Below are 23,401 nucleotides of genomic sequence, written 5' to 3' on the forward strand. Positions count from 1 at the left end.
ATCATTTGTGACAAAGATCTCTTAGTTTGATTGAAATAAAGACTTTTATAGTGAAAGATAAACCGGACATTGTTAGGCTAGTTTTATTAAATGTCCAAACAAGTTGCAGCAGTAGTATTTTATCAATTATTATTTTAACAATACCAAAGATATCATTTATTCAAGTATTAGTAATTATGGTTAAAAGTCCTAAAACATGACTATTTAAGTTATATACGTAAAATCTAGATCTCATTGGTAATTAAGTATAATTAATCATTCAATTCCTAGAAATTATAATTTTGTAGCTCAATAATAGTTATTTGTGCAACTAGTGAGCAAAGGGAGTAATTGACTCACTCGAGAGAAATACTTACTCACGAGCCGTAGGCGAGTGAGGAATGGTTTCTCGAGTGAGGCAACTGCACTTTGCACTCGAGTTGAACATAATATTTTTCCTACAGTTACCATAAAACAAATAAATTTGTAAAGAAACGTGACATTTTTACAAGGATGTGAACTTTTAATAATGACATTTAATGATACAACAGTACAACAGCTGACCAGCTGATTTACAGCCAGTGCTGCCAACGTATTTCGCGCGCATACGACCTTGTCTGCATGTTACGCGCTCACTATTTCGTGCCTTCACGTTGCAAATCTGGAGTGAGTGAGACAAAGTAATTAGAGTGAGACAATGTTAACATTGTCAACATCAGTGATGTTAACATCAGTGAGAGAACATGTACATTGTTAGGTAACTGTAGGAAAAGTCTTTTAATTAGATATTTTGTTTCATAGGTTAATACTTGTAATAACCTGTAGCCTAAGTTTTTAATGTAAAATGGTTTTTTTATTTGGTCATACTGCTAAAAATTGTTAATGTTTTAAATAACCTAGATAATTAAATATGGCACTCTATATTGTTTGTAAAAAAATGATTTCTGAGTCATTTTGGTCATGGACATAAAACGTTATAATTTTAAAAATACCCCTCTTTTAAGTTGTGTATGATTGAAAAAAGAATTTGTATTGAGTTTGTGTTTTACAACTCTATTTATGTTTATGTAATGAGTATTTTATTATAGTATTATTTTAATGATTTTGACACACTAAATGGTATTATTTTTAATATTTATATTTTAACAAAATAGTATCAAACTATTTTAAGCTTTATGATAGTTAGAGAACCGGTGCAATAGTTGAAAGGGTCCGATAAATAATTTTCTTAGCAAAAAGCAAATGGTTTTTAGTTTTTACAAAAGACACCCTACCATGTTTTCATTGTAAAATTGGATTTAGAAGCCCTTAAAAAATTATTTACACCAGCTATTTTTCATAACAGTAAAAACCAAAACCTTTTTACTAAGGAGGCAGTATTACTAATCTTGATACTAACATAATATAAAAAAAAAATATCAACAATTTTAAGAAAACGAGTGCTAACATCGCATAAGTCAAACTGCATACAATCCAAGGAGTTGTGGGATTCATGTTTAATGGTTATAAACCATAATTTTATTTCTGATGCTATGTTGCTTAAAATATTATTTAGCTGACCCTTTCAGTTAATTAAACTCCTTAAGCTTTACATATTTTTAGTTTATAGTATATGTTTTAAAGAAGTAGATTTAAGACATTGGATATCCTAAATTTTATACAATAAAGGGTTTTGTATTTTTATCTCAAGTTTGATTTTATCCATAACTATTTTAATTTTAGCCTTTTAGCCCAAGTTTTACAGTGTGTGTTTAAGTTCAGCACATAGAAACAACTTTAAGCATATTTTAAAAATTTAGTCTCTACAAACATTTTAAATTTAATTAAAATTGTCCTTGGAAGATTTTGCTAACTATTTTTGTTGTTGTGCTCAGTGGTAGAATATTTTGTACAGAGGTTAAGACCTAATAGCATAATATTAAATACATAAGGTCATACATTTGAAAGAATTAACTGTAGTAATTTAAAAAAAATATTATTTTTCCTCATTAAAAACATTAGTTTTTAAATTTGTTAAATTATATAAAAGAAGCCAATACTTCTAGTTTTTATAATTTTTTCATAAATATTAAATAGTTTTTCTCAGTAATGAAACCTAAAATTAGCATCAAAAGCCATATAAAAAAAAACTATTGCACAGTAAAATTTAAAAATATTTTAAAAAAAGAAAATTAATAGTTGGGGTGGAAGATAAAACCTCTGCATTAAAAAAATTCACAGAATTTTTTTTATACAATGCATTAGGAGGGACCCTTTTTTTTGTAATGGGCAATGTTGTAATGGGAACCAAGGTTATTCTTATGTAGTAAAGGTGTTTTATTGAAAACAGAAATCTGAAATAGGTCACTAATAAAATTAACTTTTAAATTATAGATCATTAGCATTTATTTTATTTACAGCTTCACATCTGTAATTTTTCATGTTTGCAATTTTCCCTGTATAAGTAAGGGGGGGACTAAATTGTTTAAATCTCTAGTACTGTGTCTAGTTCTCCCAAATATTTTAATTTGAAGTTTTTGGTTTAAAATTATACAAGCTTAACAAGTCTTCCAGTGACAATACTTTTTTTAATGATATTTATGACATCCTTGCATTTATTGGCCTTCTCACTTCTCACATATGCATTTGTCAAATTCCAAATAAAAAAAATAAAAAATAAAAAACTTAAATTTTAGTTTTTAATTGAACTTAGCTACACTTGTTTGATTTTATAGGTGATGTTTTCTGTTATTTTCCACTATTTTTATATTTATACAATTACATGAGTGAGGATTTATGTAAGATGTCTGAAAAAAATCTGAAAATGATTAGTGACTTATTTGTAAAATTATATGCATATATGGCGACACATAAACATATGCATGTTGAAAAATATAAAATAATATTTTGAGTAATTAAGACCATCTGTAGTGTTCTGGGAACATCTTCAAAGGTCAGCAGTTGGCTGGATTCAGTTTTAAGAAAAAAATACATCCTAGTAAGTATAATACAAAATAATTTCAATAGTGTTTAAATACCTGTATTTTTGACAATCCAAGTGGTTGCGGTTGCAACTAGTTTCAGCTGAACACTGGAGCCATCATCAGGCTTTACAAGGACATTGTCTTCTGAAGGTCGTCAGAGTTCACACATTTTAACTGGGTTTAACTGGGTTTAACTAAAATTCTTTTATTTCTTTCTTTATTACACCTCGAAAGGAAAAGTTATCACTCCCCTTGCCTGGTTTGCCTATCATGTGTTTTATTTGTCGGTCTTGAGATTTACACAATTTTTGTTATTTCACTGTAATACATTTTCGACCAAACTTAGATCTAACGCACAAAAACTTATAGACAAATTATTTACCAATTTGTTAAATTTATTTTATTTTGTATTTGAAAGTGAATTATTTTATTCATATCAAATTAAATGAATTAAATACATTAAATGTAGATATGCACAGTAAGCTGTGATTGACAAGTATCAACCTTCCCATTGATCAAATTACGATCCTGGAACCTAAAGAAAGTTTTATTAGCTAAACTTTGCTGTGATAAACTATTAGTAAAACCATTATAAATCCGACAATTGTTCCTGCAGCGAGATGGGAGTGCCGTCAGTGCGGTCGGAGGTACTTGCACAGCCGAAGTTTGAGGAAACACGAGCGACTCGAGTGTGGGAAACTTCCGATGTTCAAATGCCAAGTGTGCGACCGTGCCTTCCACCAAAGAGGCAATCTGAAGACCCACCTGGTTCTAAAACACCCAGGATTTCTCTAAAAACTGTATCATAGCTCAAAGCGCTATACAATTCCAAAGTAGACATCCCGTTTGTGGACCAGCTGTAGCCAACTTAAAAAAAAATAATAATAGTTAAATGAGCCACTTATGTAGTATGAGCTACTTGCCGTCAAAATTTATTTTTTGTGATATTTGATTTGACATAGCAGATGCTGCCTTTTATTTATTTATAACTTAAGTTGTCCTTTATTTTTAGTTAAGTTAATGCTTTAGAGTATTCAATGTCTTGGCTCAATTTAACTTTTTATTTTAAATCAATTTTATTTTTGTTCTGGAACTGTGGCTAGAGCTTGAGTATGGAAATGGGATATCTACTTTTATCAATAGTTGAAGATAAAAGTAACTATGCACCTAACTTGCTTTATTTTTTGTAAACTTTTGAAATGAGAAATCTTGATGCTTTCCAACATAAATTAGTTATTCTTTATTAGTTTTCTTATCGAATGTAAAAAGCCATTAGTTTATACAAAAAGATAAAAACTATTTCTTTATAATTAGAATACATTTTTAATAATTTTGTTATGACAAATGTTAAAACTATTATTCAGAAAAATATTCATTAAAACCAGGAAAATCTTTTTACTGTTCATAATCCAAATCTGTTTCAACTCTGATAAAAAGAAATAAGGGTACTATTGTGGATGAAGATTTAGACTAGCCTATTTGAGTTGGACTAGAATTTGTTGAAAACATATTTTTTACAAATAAAATTTATAAGAAAGTTAAGAATTAAGTTCTGTGTTGTTGTTCCCAAAACCCTAAAAATAATATATAACTACTTTATTTTTGTTTATGTTTTTTTTTTACTCAGTAATATAAAAATGGAAGTGTTAGTCAGTTATTTGAAGCACTAATTTTTTAATTTATAGCATTCAGTTCAAACAATGTCAACATACTACAGATAAAATAATTTTTACTTATTTGTATAAATGTGAATTAAATTGCTGTATATTTTAACATAGCCCTGCCTCTAAAGCAGATTCCCAAAATAAACTAATGAATTACATAAATACTGTAAATTAACTGTGCTAACCTCATAATATGTAAAGCAAAATTTTTACCTCCATGATAAAAAATAGTTGTTACATTTTGAAAATACCTTGTGTAGACTAATCTCAAAAAAATAACAATTTAAATGAGTCGATAAGTTCTTGAGCAAATACACAAATTCACTATCTAAAAATAGCAATAAAAGATGGTTGAAAATCAATGAGAAATTTGAAATATAAATTGTTTTCTGAATACCTATTGAAGAAGATAGTTTTTAACAGATTTTTTTTTTCAATAAAAATTATTTCTAAATATTTAAAAAATGTTTAAAATTCTTATTTGGAAAATATTTTTCTAAAGAGAGTTATCCAACATATTTTTATACAATGCTATTGTAACATCAAAATCAAGAAAGCAGTTTACTTCCTTTTTCAAGAGCTACTTAAATAAATAGACTAACAAGTTAAATCAAACTTATTCTGTAATACATTTTGAAAAAATCTTTTTACATTACCATATTAAGTCATATGAGATATCTAGGAGTATTTGAGCTTGACTTTGGGTTCTAGTGTTTCACTATTCATATAACTTTTGGCTTTTAACATGATAACGCACATGTTTCTAGGCTGTAGAGCGTTTCCTTGTCCGAAATGCAGCAAGAGTTATCGCTACAAGTCCGATCTTACTCGGCATTTGCGGCTGGAATGTGGACAACAACCGAGATTCCTGTGCATCTATTGCCCGAAGCGATTTCACCAGAAAACAAATATGAAACGCCACATTTACACTGTCCATTCGGACCTGGTTTCCTCATCGGTTGACCCAGTTGACCAACTGTTCAAAATCTAAAAAATTGAGAACAAATTTAGTTAAACTAAACTTTTTTAATGACGGCCTTGAAATAGTGTATGGGTTTGGTTAATGAATATGTTTACACTTATACTGTAGTGCGATAAATAAGAGAACAGGAATGGATTTTGCCTGTTTTTGTTTGTATTGTTAAATGAAACTTGGTTGTAATATTTGTTTGTACACCAAAATTAAGAAAGCAAATGACAATTTTTTGTCTATTAATTAAAGCGTTTTTGGTAGGCGTCAGTACAAGTGTAAACAGAAATGATAGGTAATTTTTACGTGTTTGTTTTATTTTTGAAATAACATATTTTGTCTTCAAAAGACGTTTAATCCAAAATGGGGTTTTGTGAATGATAATGATCTATCGAGTAACTTTATGAAATTTTAATTTTTAGAAGATCATGATTCTGATATTTTGTTTTGATGTTTAACAGAAAACTACATGGAAGATTTATGTTTATGAAATTAAATATAAATTGATTTGTATAGTCAAAATTTGACACTATGCAAATTATTTTAACTTTACTCATTAGGTTACAAGGTCAGAAGTTTATTTTTGGCCAAAATCAGCTGTTATATTTTTAATTTATTATATTTATTTTTAGAGTTTATTTACAGACATATTCTATATTTTATGTTATGGATATTTATTTATACCGATTTTAAAGATGTATTTATTATAGTTTTAACCTGTTCAAAACTATATTTTTTAGCACCTAATTACAAAGGTTTATTAGTTTCACTAAAATTTATATGTCATAGATATGTAATCTTAAGAAATTATTCACATAAACAAATTTACCCTACATTCAAGCTCAGTATGTGCCTTACTATTTAAAAACATTCAAAATTACATCTTGGTAGTACTCATTGGATGCAATGAAAAAAGAAAGCTTTTTCCTTTGCTTTTTTTCCATTCAAGTTGTACTGGTTTATGAAATGGGGTTTAAAAAAAAAGAAAATTATATGTTTTATAATAATTTTAATATACTGTATTTTAATGATGCTCATTCATAGGCATAATAGTTACTGCTGATCTCAAGCCTTTATCATTAATCCTTAATGACATTAATTTACAAAAAGAACACTTTTTTGTATTATGTTTTACAAGATGAAAATTAATTCTTCAATGTTGCCGACAAAATTAAGTTTACCATTTGGAAATTATGAGTACCGTAAACATAAGGTGTGTAATCTTTTTTATGATGATATATTTAGATAATTTTCTTTAATATGACACCAAATGCTACAATAAAAAAAAAATGGTTGTTTTGGGTATGGGTATAATGATGATTTTGTGTGGAATGATTGTTTATGAAATGCAATAATTTTTAAATGATTTTTCTATTAATAAATCAAGTTTGATGAAATGACCTTATTTTCTGCCTCCTTATTTGCTAACAAATTTCTGCTGAAAATTCTGTAATTAAAAAAAAAAATAGATTAGGCTTACCGACTGGTATTGTTGTGAAGACCAATAATAAATACAGTTTAAGATTAAACTGTTGACTGTAATTTAATTAAGTTTAAAAAATATGGCTCTTTCAAGGAACCTAAATTTAAACTTGGCAGGTTATGATTAATGACAATTTACTTATGTCACAAAACATATGTATGTGTTAAAGAAATATGTTAAGTAAATATAAGCCTAATAAGTTTTATAATCAGTGTGAAGGATTAGAATTAGTACTCCAAGCCAAAAACAGGTAACTCCTTTAAATAACCGTTATTGATATTCAATGGTATGTTTACATCCAAGATGTTTGCGAACATTTCTACAACCTGTGTGTGTTTCAGATGAACCAGAAAAGGAAAATGAAAAAATGGAGGAGGATCAGAACGAAATCACTGATGAAAAGCCAGAACTCTCAGAGAACAACGGTAATGGTTACATCTCGGTAGAAGACGACAAGAAGAATTTGAAAGAAACTAAATCATTGACGAACTGCAAGGGTCCATACCAGCCAGGCGATTGGGTTGTTGTCCGCTACGATGATCTGCTGTATCCCGGAGAAGTCGTTAGCCTGCCACACAACGGTATAGAGATAAACGCGATGGAACCGACCACTTGCGGATCGTACAAATGGCCGACTCGGAAAGACGTACACACTTATTTGCTAGAGGACGTGGTAAAGAAAATAGAGCCGCCAATTCCCTGCGGGAGCAGAGCTTCACAGTTTACGTTCAAAGACAGCTTCTAACTGGACCTATGTCTGTGTACATTCGTTAATTGTGATATCCGTAGGTGTTAAATGTGTTTCTACTAAGCACACAACAGTTTACATTAGTATCGTTTTAGTTCGATCTCATTTCAGGGATTTTTAGTAACGTTTGGTCCTGATTTCGTTGGAAGGTTCATTTTTTGTCAATAATAGGTAAGGTTTATACACATTGGTTACTGAGCATATGTCATATTGTGAACAAACTGGAATAAGTTACTAAGCATATACAGGGAAGGTTTTATCAGGCTGGCTCGCATTTGACATTACTTGGGTTGGATTCTGTTGAATAGTCTGCGGCAGTCAGTTGCGTTGTTGAACAAGCGAAAATATTGGCCAACGCTTAGATTTGTTACAATAATCCATCTTCGGTAACAAAATTCAATTTAACTTTAGTTGTAACTCGTCTCAAAGATGGATTTCTGCATGACTATCAAAACAACCAATATTTTCACGAACTCATCAAAACGGTCATCGTCAAACGCTTTCAGTCTGACAAAACAATCATGGAGAACAGTAGCCGTGTCTACTGATATGAAGGAGCATTACTAATTTTGCAATTTTTTCCTTAGTTCAACTGGTTATTTAAGATATGTTTGGCAAATAGTCAATTTTGAAGCCAATTAGTGACTGTGCAGTCTAACAAATGTGTATACATAGGTATAAGTTATACTAAACTGAATTGAAACTACGAGTAGGTGTGAGATTCCCATTTTGAAGAAAACCAGCCGAGTTTATCCATTGACTGGTTTCCATTGAGTAATGAAACACTTAATCTTTATAAAATATATTCTTTAATTATTACACCTTTTTTACAAGTCCTATACCCACATTCATTCAATATGCAGGCAGTATTAGTCTTTAACAATTACATTCTAAAATAGATTAATCGATTTGGGAAATGTATTGTGATTTAATATATTGGCATTTAGTTTTTCTTGTTTGATTGTGATTAAATCTACCTCGAGATACAGGTAGACATTCCCTTCTGTCTGTGATTTATTTTTAGTATTTTTTTACATTTATATTCCTTTTCTAAAAGTGTGTGTGTGTTTTCCTTTTCTCTCTTTGTTTTATTTTGAATTGAAATTTACTTGGTGTAGTTCAGTAACTTGTGGGATTATTTTTTAAATGTATTGTAAATACATAGCGTTTGGCTATCAATGTGGTTCTTTGATTTGTCAACAATTTAAAATGTGTGACCAATTAAATCATTTCATGCAGAATTTTTAAACCATAAAGCTACTTTATAAAAAAAATTTGTTGATATTTGATTCAATTGTCTCTTTAAAATTACAGAAGGATTTTTGTTGTAGATTGTTGATATCATCTTTTGTTAAATTTAATTTGGGGAAGTATGCGAGAAAGATTTTTAAGATTATATTTTAAATGTTTTTCTTTAATTAAGACGTATAGATATTCTTATTAAGTTATATTGAAGAAAGTATAAAATCTAAATTGTTATAAAACATTGTTAGACGTTTAAGCTCCATATCTGTAAATATTATGTATATTACCTCGTAATACAAAAATACTGTTAAAACTACAAAAAGTGTCATAATCTGTGACAGAATTATCCAACACTTAGTAAAATTTTCTGCTATTTTAAAATCTTCATCATATAAAACTTGTCACTAAGAATACTACCTAAGCTACTTCAATGTAGAATACCATGAATCCATGACTTTGCTCTCTGATAGTGAGATATTTCTTGTAATCTATTGTCAACTTCCTCTTCACTACAACATGCCTAGACGTATAAATACAGTTTTCAATTATTCACCTGATCACTCCCTACTATTTTTGTGTATCGATAAAACATGATTTTACCTCGTTACAAAATTTATCCTTTTTTCAGGCTAAAATATACACAGAATCGTTGGTTTGCTGGAATTTGTTTTTGGCCCAAGTTATATTTTTGTAAATATTTTACTCATTATAGTCTTCAAAATCTTTACTAAGTCAAGGGTTTAACAGTGTAATTAGTTTAAAAATGTACTTTGCTATTTCCAGTAGTTCCGTCATCAAGTAAATTATGAACAGGTTTAACAACAAATGTTTATCAATTTTATTATATTAACTGTTTCCTTTTTCCGTGTAATCTGACATTCTGACTTATCTGAACTTGCTGTGTGCAGTCAGAAACAAAACTTAACCGTTGTAGTGATCAAAAGTGTTTGTCTCTTAAATTTCATTTGATACTTCAATTTATAGCTTACAATCCCCCCCCCCAAATAAACAAAATCTTATCCAGGTTAATAATATGAAAACACAATTCTCCCTGACATTGTGTATGTGGTCATGTCCTGCACGTTTGTCTATGCATGGCATCAGCACATGTGTCATAGTCTCTGTCAAAATTAAGTGTTTGACATTTTATGAATAGTTATTGTTTCTCGTCGTAAACAAGTAACTTACAGATTGACAGAAATATGTTTACCAGAACATGTTACTTATGCGTGGAAAATAAACAAAGTCTTATGAGCTACTCTGAGATGTAACGTTTCATGAATAAATATTGTTTTTCACTGTACTGTTTCAATGTTTTGCTTTGTTACTTTATTAAAATTGACGTTAAGTATGCTGCAAGAGTATGGTGCAGAAAATCGTTTGGAGTAGATTACCCATATTGAATCTACTATTTTTGAGGAAATCCATTTTGTAGATAATGTTTTTAATTACTTTTTCATTTAAAATACTACTAAAAGTAGGGCCAGGTAACTTTATATATCTTTTCCATATGTGACAGGTTATATTTAATTATCTATATTTTTTCACATAAGTTAAATATTACATGTTCTAACCGATTAATTTCTGTCAATAACAAAAAAAAAAATTCTGACTCGCCCTGTCATGGTTTAGTTGTTGAGAAGTATTGATACCGCTTATTCGTTGAGTCTTGAACACTGTTGTCGGTTGAAATTTGTTCACTTGTTTGTACTTTCTGTTGCTAACTAACAAATAGCGATGATTGTTAAATGTAAGGAGTAGTTTTAAGTTGAAACGTTTGCCATGCAATGATATTGAATTAGTTTAGTTTTTGTGGATAGTAAAATTATGTTTGGTTGTTTGCCGCTGTATGTCTCGGCGATAATTCAACATCGTTACCCTGTTACACTCGTCAAGTGTACAAATTCTAATTGTATATTTCATTTGTGGGAATAAATTAGATAGTAATATATGTGCGTTTTTATCAACCTAAATCTCCTTGTATAAAATTTGGTTATTCAGTAATAAATAGTCTCAAAATTTTTGGTATAAAAAAATATACATCTACGGGGTGGTAATTTTTTTGTGAATTTAGCTACAAATGAGAAGTGACATAGCAATGTTTTTGTGTATAAAGTTTAATGGTCTTAATTCACTTACAAAGCATGAAAGGAAGTGGTTAAGAAATGTGCAATCTTTCCATGTGACAAAGCTGAATTATTTCTAGCCATAAAAACATCTCGGACTCAACAGTGATCAGGAACATTTATTAATTGTGAAGTTTTTAAGTCCATTTGCTTATTTTCTCTCATAGACATGTGTTTATATTATTTGTGTGTGTGATGGTAGTTCTTACCACCAAAAAAAGAAGGATTTTGTTTAAAGTTAACCTACATATAACATATTACGTATGTAAATTATGAACTAAAATCCTTTTGTCATTGACCTTTTTGTAAAGAATGGACATAGTCAGAAAAAAGATCAAGGGAAATACATTTTTAAGAGAAAATAAAGTGGTAAAATAAAGTAATAAAATAAAATAAAACTTGATAATAAATTCAGTATTCCAGAAAAATAATAGTAGCCTAGGTTTGTTTCTTTTTTAAGTTTGTGTTGTTCTTTAATGTTTTCTTTCCTTAAGTTCTAAATTTAATAGCCATTCTCTCCTTGGGATTTTACCTGTAGGCATATTTGCAACCATCATTTGATTAATTGATTGAACCGCATAGTCAGTGGCTACTTTTATTTTAACCAAAACCAGGAGTTTATATATCTGTTTACGATGGAACCTCGATAACAAAACACCTTTCACAACAAGGCTCATTTTAAAATCCCTTTGAATTTATTTCACTCCTAATCACATTGTATTGCAAACCTTGATCCCATGAGTCTTGTTATCAAGGTTCTACTGTATTTTTTATTTGTTCTGTTGAAAGATTCACTGTTAACAACAACATATTAGTAGGGCTCAAAAGATTAGTTATAACTTTATCTTCCCAAACTCTTAACCAACTTTCAAGTTTTTAGCTGAACATTTTGAAAAAAATTGCTTATTTAAAGATATCAACACACGATCATTTATCCTCGATTTCATTGCATTGTCAATTTTGAGCTAAGTCTTGTTCAGACATGTTTACGTAATCTCCCTTCGTTCCACAATCCATCGCCTTTTTGTGAGTTGCTTTAAAATATGGATGTTGTTGTAGGCATATACCATAAAATTGGTCATACCAGCCATACCAGTAGTGAGTCTACCACCAATGGCCTCATTGGAATCTTCCCCTGTGAAACGTGCAACAAAGTATACAACCGTCGGGGAAATCTGTTTCGCCATTTGCGGTACGAATGTGGGAAAGAGCCTCAGTTTGCTTGCCCCACCTGTGGGAAAAAGTTCTTCAGAAAGGATAAGCTGGTGATTCACACCAAAGTTCACCAGCTGTGCTCCAGCAACAGTTTACAAGCAGTTTTCAGATCGAGCAAGAATGGATACACGTCTGTTAACTAGTTTTCCGGTTTAAAAAAAGTCTGATCCAGCAAATTTCTTTATTCTGGAAATTTTTTTGGGAATAATATGTTTGATGTTTAAGGATAAGGACATCTTTGTAGCCTCGAATGTATTTTTAAAATATTCCAATCACTTTTATAAAATCTTGTTGATTAATTTTAATAACAGTTATTCTTGTCAAATTATGGTCTCCGAGAGATTATGCCAACGTCAAACTGGTGAAAAAGACTACTGTCCGATATTTTGGGATGTTATAAAGCTTACGCGGAAGTTTGATTGGTGCAAGGCATCCGAAACGTCGGCCAGAATTCTCACCATGTCATCTCTCGGAGACTAAAATTTGACAGTATTCTTTAACCATGGATGCCTATCCTTTAGAACTTTAATTCTTATTGTGATTTTTTTATGGAGGTTTCCTAGTCATCAAAGATGGAGGGTATATTGTATCAAACTTCCTACTACTACCTTTTGACATTTATTAATTTTTATACTTCCGTATTACAATATTGCATTTATTTGTGCCATAACAATTACTTACTACAATTGGTGAAATGAAAGGTGTCTGCATTCTAATTAATTTTGCGCTTAAATATATCTTATTGTCAAACCAAATTATTAAATTTAGCTGTTGTGTTTTGACTGATATTTTAAAAGCTGTTTTATTGTATAAATACATTTGGTCAAATTTATATCTTTAAAACTATTGTTACAAAATATTATGATATTTGAAGAATATAACACAACCATCTGAGAAGGATGTGTGTTAGTAATTTTATTGTTGAAGAGTATTTACACTATTACATCTGTATATTTTATCGAAGATTGAATTTTTCTTGCTGCGGTAAAGTTTCTCTACACAAAAATGTTTAAGTAAGTGTTGTTTATGATATATTTAATTTGACTGTGAAAGAGTTATTATAATATAAATGTTTATCATGTGGGATCCTTTACAAATATAAATTTTAAATATGTTAACAAATGTTAAATAAGTTGTTGTTCAGACCTGTTTATTGTAGTTAAAGATATTGATTCAAAACTTCATACATGCTGGTTTTGTATTAACATGAGTAAGTTATAAAAGATTCTCTTAACTACTTGTTAGTCAATAATTTGAGTGTAAAATCATATCATTGTTCAAATTCATATCTCTAAATAAATGTTTACCTCATTTTACTACTTATTTTTCACCGCTGATAACTACTAACCTAATGAGTGAGGACTTAGGATTTTTTATAAAGGTTAAAAAAGTGAAATAGAAATTTGTTTATTTAAAAAAAAAAATCAGGTAATGATTTTACAATTTTTTTTTTTTTTGTTTAAACAATCAAGGGAAAACTAGTAAAATGTAATTATTTATACCCAATGCAATTTTTTTTATTATTTTTTTAGCATTGCCTACTCTGAGATTGTTTTTTTTTTTTATTTAAATGCTTAGCTGTTTACCACAATTTTTTTAGTGGCATAATTTTGAAAACCCTATCTTTGTTATGATTCCGCTTATTAACCTAACCAACTGATCTCATTTCAGGGCTATCATGGTCTGTCGAGTTAAATGTTGCCAAACCTCCAGAAAGAGAAGATAAAGAAGAAATCATGTCTCTGTTTTCCCCAATGGTTGAGAAAAATATATTTTTTCCACCAACAGAAGAAAAGTGTTCATCCCCTGTTAAAGACAATGAAATGACACTTCGCCCGAGGAAAAACGAAGAATCTTATTTTAAGTTTTATAAACCCCACTCCTTAATCCCTCCTATTATCCCTTTAGCCATGTTGTCGATGCAAAATGGACACAAGTGTTATCGTTGTGGGAAGAAATATTCGACGAAAGGAACTCTAAATCGACATTTAAGGTTTGAGTGCGGTCAAAAACCAAAATTTTCTTGCCCTCTGTGCAGTCGGCCGTTTACAAGAAACGACACTTTGACGCAGCACCTCAAAGTCATGCATCCTAGATCTAATGTCAATGTTTAAAGACTTATACTACATACAACCAGTTCCTACCTCTAGTCCATGTTTTACGCTCTCTTTGTCCTCTGTCTTGTATTGTAAATGTTGTTTATAAATAATAAATGTTGATTTTTAACTAGAGGTGAAATCAATACACCACTGATTTGTTAGGTGACGTTTGGTACATTAAGAAATTACAGTGATTTAGAGTTAAGTTAATATAGTTTACTTACTGCAGATAATGTTTAAATTTGATTGTTTTTTTGGTTGATTAAATGTTTGGTAATGTTTGATTACTTTGGCGACTAAATGCTTCTGTGTAAAAGTTAATATTACAACAAAAAATCTCTAATTTGGTTTGAATAATTGTAAAAGTCAAATCAGAGAGAAAACGTCACTGTAGAGAAAGCATCAATGTTCTCAAAAGTTAATAGACATTAACACACCTTAGAACCTTCTACATCAGATGCAAAAATATGATAAATCCCTAAGATAATACTGTTAATCTTTAATACCATTGAATTTCTAAACTATGCAAGAACCGTAGTTATCAATAATAACGAGAGGTCGTCCAGTGGTCGAAACTCGACCAAAAATATGTAATGTACTCACTTATCTATTTTCACCCCACACTGTAAATAAAACATGTGATTGGAGTTTCCTCCATTTGTTTTGATTTTCTGTTTATATTTCGTTGTTATTTCGTAACCAGCATAGCAACGCATAAGATCCATTTTAATTTTTTCAAATTTTTAAACTCATTTTTTGTGCTTATCTTTGAGCCTATTTAAATTTATAAAGGGATTCTGCACACCTACAGGAAAATAGCTTTCCAACGGTATGCGTAGATTTTCCCTACGATTCACACGAGCTGAGAAAAAAGGTTTTAAAGAAACATGCTTGCCTATTAATATATAGATAGATAATTACATATCCTAATTTATTTCAAAGGTACTAAATTAAAATACATCATAGTACCAGTGAAAGTAGAAAAGTATAAAGTTAAAAGTAGGTAACAAAAACATAATAATTTCTTAAATGAGTCCAAAATGATGGCTAGACAATTATACAGGCCTATTAGGGATTCAATAATATGAAAGGTATTGAAAAATAATTTAAACACAGTGGTCATTTTTTAAATTTTAGAGCTCTAAATATTAACATACAAAAGAAATAGACCAGGTCGTAACAGGTTTTGTTTTCCGAGACTTAAATTTATTTTTGAATTTGTTTTGACATTCCTTAACATTTCTTAAAAGGGTTTATGTAGGGGTGAGTATTTTTGACTCACTGAAGACACAAGTTGATTCATAAATGTTAATAAAATTACAAATTACAGACTCATACTTATGATAAAAAGCATGGTATTATAAAAAGCTTGGTATTATACCGACCTCACCGATGAATCGACTTCTAAATAAGATTATAATTAGTTTAAATAACAATATCTTCCTTAGGTAAAGTTAAGTCAGGTTATAATTATTAGGTGTTGTCGCTAAGTGTGGTCGGTATAATACCAAAGTTCCGATAAAATAATTAAAATCACAAACCAATGTTGCTGTTTATTTACTATTCATTGGAACCTTAATAAAAAGACCCTCGAAAGCAAGTCACCTTTAATAACAAAAGTCGTTCCTTAATACACTCAACTTAATCACCCTAATCTCATATCATTGCAAACCTTGCTAAGAAATCTACCTTGATAACAATAGTCTTATTTGATAATCCCCATTAGATACTAGCTATCAAGGTTATAACTAACAGAAGTATAGGTGAAAGTATTTTAGAGTAATCTGAATTAATTCCAACGGTGTTTGCAGGGCATATAACCGTCAGCGTCAATGTAAGCAATGAACGTCGCAGATTCTACAAATGCCCAACTTGTCCGAAGAGCTACTGTTCTCAAAGTAGCTTGGCCAGACATGTCAGGCTTGAGTGTAACAAACAGCCGACTCTACCTTGCCCTAATTGTCCGATGATGTTCATATACAACAGCAGCCTCAACAAACACTGGAAGAGGAAACACGCCAACCAACAACTCGAACAGACAGAATATGTGGAGATCCCCATAGATGGGATTGAGATCCCCTTAGACGGGGTGGCAAACCTGGTTACTATCCCAGCGGAGGGAAACTTTGATAGTGATGGGATCCGATGAAAAAATGTGGATTGGACGTTGGATTTTCATTTTTTGGACGCTATATTTTATGTATTCATTTTTAGCTTATGAATTACGTTTGTGTACAAACAGGTTAAATACCTAATGGAATGTCAAAGGATTCGGGGTTTCTCAGGCGACTTTTGTTTGGAATGTAAAGGTTAATTTTCAAGCTTTACCAAGTAGTTAGGAAATCTTCTATGTTATATCATTGCAGTTATGAAGAGTCATCACAAACTAAGAAAACCACTAAAACCTTCAACTAAAATTTTTTGGTAAATATTTCTGGGTTCCTGTGAGTGTTTGTGACTTCATGACTCCAGTGATGAAGAAGAGTTTTTGACTGGGAATAGCATGAAAATGTACCTTTAGGTTCAATACCTTGGTCGTCTGACAAAAATAGATTACTCCATTAGTACAGTTGATATTTAACCTTTTTATTTGTATTTTAAATTAATCAGTCAATCAGGTATCAACCTTGTTTTGAATTATTTACATAATTTTATTTGGAATACCAAAATCACATTATATTTTAATCTTTATTTTACTAAAGCTTCAAAAAAGTTAATGACGTTTTATATGAATGCAAGTATTGAATTTTTGATATTGAAGTAGACAACCCATCCATCAACCACATCTAGCCAATTAATAAAAAAAAATAAAAAAAACACAGTTGAACTATACCTCATTGGAAAGTGTTACAGACACAATTCCCATAAGTCTTGAATACTAGATCAAAATGCAAAGAAAGTGAACAATTTTATGTATGATATAGCCAACAAATAGATTTGTTAAAAAGTTGGCATCTTCAATATAAAAGACATCAGCAGTGGCTCAAATGAGCTATGCCAATTTTTATCCTAAATATTGGTACTATACTACCATCTAACCAATTAATGGGCTACTCCTTCTATTAATAGTTAAAGAGACAACCCATCAAGGTTTCACCTGATTTGCATTTATAACAGATGAGGAGCCATCTTTAAACTAAAGATTGTACATGTATAGAAATTGTGTTAATGAGAATGAAATTATTATGTTACAGAAAAATGCTTTATTTTTTACATTAGTTTAGTGTTATAATTATTATTAGTACTCTTCATACCTTTTAGCTCTGGGAAGGTATTATTGTTTTGAACCCAAGTACATGTCAGCACAGCACCTTATTTATTTTATTAGCCTATATTAAATGATTTATGGTGACTATTTTTGAAAGCATTTGTTTGATGAATTTTAAATTTTAATGGATAGTTTTTTTAATTTGATGTATTAGACTTTTACATTCTTTAAGTGTATTATGTTACCAGGATTAAATATACAAATTGTTTAAAACAATGTTTATTTGTATGTTAATTAAGAGTAACTGTTCAAAGTACAAGGATTGTATGCTGTATGCTTGGAAATGTTTAAATTATTTTTTTACAATATTCTTCATAATACATTGCCAAACCTTTATATAATGTGTTTACTAAGCATTAAGATTACTAATAATTTGTTTTAAATAAGTGTTTCAGTTTTGTTCTTTAAAGTTATTTTGTGCCTTTATGTTTGTTAAAGACACGTTTGTTATATTAAATTACAAAATACCTGAAAATGTTTAATTACTGGTCCTTTAATTTGAATCGCATCAATTTTACTCATCCTAACATTGAAAATAAAAATCTAACAATGTAAAACAAATTAAATCAAATTTTACTCTTGCCAGACTTTGATAAAACAAAACGCTAACCTAATTCAGAATCCTACTATTATGTCAAAATTGTTTGTTCAGAGGTAGAAAGGATTAAAGAAAAAAATTAAAATGATTTTAGCTAGGAAGGGTGTATAGAAAACGTAAATTGGTGATATTCGATTTATGATTAGGCCTATAGAGTTTTATATTGAACCAATGCAAATTTTATAAGTGAGTAATTTATTTCAAAGTCTAATGGTCCTGCTATCTAAAACTTAGTAAATGTTAATCAATGTGTTAGTTCTTTGTACCTACAGGATTTTCAAAATGTGCAACAAGGAACTATTAATATTTATTCCCAATGAAGGAAGATCAATATATCTTATTGTTTTTAATATCATCATAAATAACATGTTTTAAAATATCAGTTGTTTAAAACTATTTACAAAGTTAATTTTAATAGTATCACATTATTATTTGAACATCTTTTACTTAAACAATTTATTACCTAACCATCAAAACGTAAAAAAAAACAATGTTGTTCAAGTTTTCTCTCATTTTTACTTTTACATATTTAAATTTTTTTGAAATTTTAAATTTGACAAGATTAATGAGTTGGCAATGAGGTAAATATGTTGATTTTTAATTCCATTTCAGGTTTTAAGGATAATTTTGGGATGGGTGGGTGATGGGCTTCCAACAATAGATAAACTAGAATTTGCTGTAAAATAATCTTAACACAAAAATCACAGTTTTTATATTTTTTTTGCAACAGCATAACAATGAGTCATTTATAACATTAGTTAATTTATTGGTTTTATGATTGTTTAATTATTTTCAGAATTTTTGTTTTGTTTTAAGTATAATTTTATTAATTGAAAAACTAAAATTTATAGTTACTATTGGGGAGGAGAAGTACCTTGTGTAAAATAATAATCACCATATCCAAGAAGATATCTCTAAAAATATATTACTTTTGTAGGAGTAAAATGTTTATTTTTTCTTTAAGATATTAAACCAGCAAATTCTGGGTTTTCTTATCTGCTTGTAAATACTGCCCACTCACTTTTGCACTCTAACATTCATTTTCTGTGTATTACACCTCAACAATGTACAGTCTTATAAAGTTAAGATTGAATTAACAAAGGGCTTTATTTAACACTCAAGAATTTTTCTGTAATTATGTCACTGGTTAGTCATGGTTTATTTTAGAATAATTTATAAATGATTTTAATAATCAAATTGCATATTTTTAAACTCTGAATTAGCTCAGATTTTATAAAAATAACTTCTCTGAACGATTGCTCAACTATATGTATCCAACCATATTTGGGTTTTAAGTTTTAATCAGTTCTGCCACTAACTGCAGTTTAAGGAAAAGCTAGAAGAGATGGTGGCAAAATATTGGAAAAGGATATGTGTGTGCTAATTGTAAGGTGGTTTCATTTATAAGTTTAATTTTTCTAAAACTATATTTATTTGGTCAAACATTTTCATACAGCAACTAGGCCTCTAGAATAACTTTTGCAACATATTTTATAATGAAAATATCAATTGATGAAAGAAAAATTGAGTGAACAAATTAATTTTTGTCAACTACAGTACAACAAAGTAACAAAGGTATCACAAACCTTTTTGTCAAAAACACTAACAAAATTTGTTTTTTAAACTTTTTACAAACCGTACTCTTTTTTTATACTAATTCATAGTTGTTTTCACTGTAACATTTGCCTACATGTCTCATACTCTTATGATTGTTTGAATACAAAATACAACAATAGGGAGATGTCTACCAAAAACTAAAGAAATTACTTGACAGATATATATTAACAAATAATAGAAATCCAAATTTGTTTTTATACAGTGAAATTTTTAACATTGGCCATCAATGATAGTCTTATAAATCATATTTATCACTTGTTTTTTAAGCTTATCTTTCCGCTGGGAATGTTTTAGGCCATTTTATGACAGTAAGTGACTTCATGGACGTCAACGACCTACAAACTCATCACCTGGTACTGACAGAGAATCAAAAGTCAAGAAACTCGCAGAAACTGGATTCGGAGCCAGGCTTCAGGTACAACTGTCCCAACTGCAACAAGGCTTACAAGTGGCGTCATAATATGCTGCAGCACATGAAGCGTGACTGCGGAAAACCTCCGAACTTCATGTGTCCCTACTGTGACTATGGAAGCAAACAAAAGAATAATCTGGCTCGCCATGTAGCCGCTCGACACAAAGAACACTATCAGTCATTCTTCGAAGATTTCCACAAGAAGAACACTTTGGGAATTTCCCCCTCAGATTCGTCGGACATGTTTGAACTCGCACATCATGAAGTTTCAACCCCACCTGTTTCGGTTTCATAGTTTACGAGTTTAATTTGTGGTTTTGACAAGATGAGAGAATTATTATTAATATATTTACAGTATTAAGTAGATATTTAGACAGAATTTAATTTTTTTACAAGTTACTTGTTGATCAAGGAATCCTTTGATAACTGAAAATAACAAAAATAAATACTTGAAAAAGTGTGGATCTATTATTTATTTTTTAAGTCTTCTTTGTTTTGTTGTTATATCCTTCAATTTTTTATGTATCGTTAAAAACTATTACTTATCCTTTGGAGATTAAGACATTGAAATTATATTCCTGATTATTTTAGTCATTGTTTGGTTATGGATGAATTATAAAAAGTGGTGGATTGAGTGGTGGACCTAATTATATAAATAAAGTTATAAAAACATATTGAGAATCGAAAATACTAACTTCTTTATTTATAAGTGCCTTGCTGTTATCAATAGTTTTTATTTCTATTTAATGGTGCAGGTACAATTTATAAACTCATTAAGCATTCTATTAGAAGATTTTCTTTTAATGTTGGGTTATTTTACCATGCAAAACCTTTAATGATAGCTAATTAAATTTCTATAGTTTTAGACGTGGACCAATGTATTCACTTTTTAAAACATATTTTTTCTGAAGGGCCTTATTCAAAACTTTTTCCAAGGGTACATAATATTAAAATTAAAAGTATATATATATTTTTTTGTTTGATATATGATGCATTTCAGAGCAACTTTATTTATTTAAAAGGCTTGGACATAATTTCTTTTAAAGTACAATTTTTCTTACATGGTGTATATGTGTTCTATCGTTTTTTTTTTTTTTTTTTCAATGTTAGACTGTATTTTTAATTTTGAATAACAGAGTTATAATTAAGTTATAGCCTTAAAATGTTCCCCTATTAGCATTATATTTTATTTATTAAGTCTAATAAGATCTTTATACAAACATCTAAAATAAAAAGTTTAAAATAATATAGTTTTATATAAACTTTATACGGGTATGTATGATATGAGACATTTGTTAAATTGTTATTCATTTTATATTGTTTATCACTAGTTATTTATATAGAAGGATAATTGTCTCTAGTGAATTTGTACATAGATTATATCTATTTTATTTTATATATTATTTTAATAAGCTGTCTAACGTAACTGTTGCTACTAATCAATTATTCATCCAATGACAAATTGTTTATTAAAATAATTTTATTGATGTGTTGTGTTTTTACTTACTTTCCTTAAGCAATACAATTGTTTATAATTATTTTGAGTATATTGTTTTTTTATCTGCAGCAGTTTTTCTTGTTTTAGTTTTCCTTTGATGTGGTTTAACTTCATATTTTATAAAATGGATTTTACTCTCAATTATTAAAGAAACAATTGTATTATGAAAACATATAAATGTATGCAAAGAATAGTGTTCAATACTATCTTGGTGATCCAAATATTATTTGTTTAAAGAGATTCGATCCGAGAGAAGAATAGACTATTTTGTGCAATTGAAATCTTTCCACATTTAAATATATTTTAATTGGATGTAACTTGTGTGGAATATGTGTTGAGACTTTAATGTTTACAAGGTGTGAGCTTTTCTGTGTGTGTTATAAATAATTTAAAAAAATGTTTTCCCAACGAATTGTGTTAAGAAATTTACACATTTAAAATAAGACCTCTTCAATCTCTATCATCAAATCAGACCACTTTCCTAAAATGAAAAATCATTAATTGCATTAAGACACCGAATCAACATTCATAAAATTTAACAATGTAAGGTTTGTGTGAATGAGTAGTTTTCAGTCATTAAGATCTTCTCTCATTTAATATAATTTAGGATTTTAAATAATTTATCACTATCATATAATTCTTAGATATTTATGACTTTTTTAACAATTTCAATAATGTTATTTTCATGAATACCATTGAACTTCTACATGATTTAATTATATTTTTTACATCTAATCAATTGAACATTTCGTTCGTACAACTAAACAAACGACAAACATTAAGTTTTTTTTTATTTTAGCTCATGAAATCTTTCTTTCACATATTCTTATTTCGTTTTATACTTTTATATTTTATTAAAAGCTATAAAAAATCCAATTTTACCTTAATATCGCCTAACATTTCAGAAATCAGAAAACGCCGCCCGTGTGAACTTTGTGGCCAATTTCCTGACGAAAAAGAACGAGAATGTTCATACTGCAGTGAAACTTCAAACGCAAACCCACAAGGAATGGCTTACAAGACTGGTCTTCCGATATTGACTCCGATACATAACTATGAAGCATCGCCATCACCTTCGCCAAGACCTTCCAATCTTAAGCTACCTGTTCTTACTCCAATTGCAAATTTGATTTCATCACCTAGGCCACAATTTGAAGATAACCAATTACCTTTGTTGAAGAAAATTGACTTAGCAACGCAGATGTTATTCCCAGAGTGTATGCCAGTTTTGACTCCGATCAATAATGACGGTTCAGAAAAATAAATACTTGTGACAAGCGTAGATGAATAAATAAAAAGTCATCACTGGAGTATAGATATTTAGTACAATTCTAAAAGGTTTATTTTGAAATACTTTGCGGGCTTAAGGTATGAAGAAATAATTATCTTCAACAAGGGTAGCTAATTTTTTGCAATTTAAACTACAATGGAACATTAAAATAACCAGGATGCAATGCCTGGAACCAAATATTGGGAATGCAATCTTTCTGTGTGAATAATAACCACTTAATTATTT

At 29.4% G+C, this 23,401-nt stretch overlaps 1 protein-coding gene across 2 annotated transcripts in view; it reads left to right on the top strand.

Moving 5' to 3' along the window:
- The window catches only part of LOC129002334 (longitudinals lacking protein-like), a 128,108-nt gene that overhangs the window by 50,293 nt on the left and 54,414 nt on the right, over window positions 1–23,401 (top strand). The window lies entirely within an intron of this gene.

Source organism: Macrosteles quadrilineatus, unplaced genomic scaffold (assembly GCF_028750875.1).
Source record: "Macrosteles quadrilineatus isolate MER2022 unplaced genomic scaffold, UCM_ALF_1.0 Scaffold_9__3_contigs__length_116548681, whole genome shotgun sequence".
Classification (NCBI taxonomy): Eukaryota; Metazoa; Arthropoda; class Insecta; order Hemiptera; family Cicadellidae; genus Macrosteles; species Macrosteles quadrilineatus.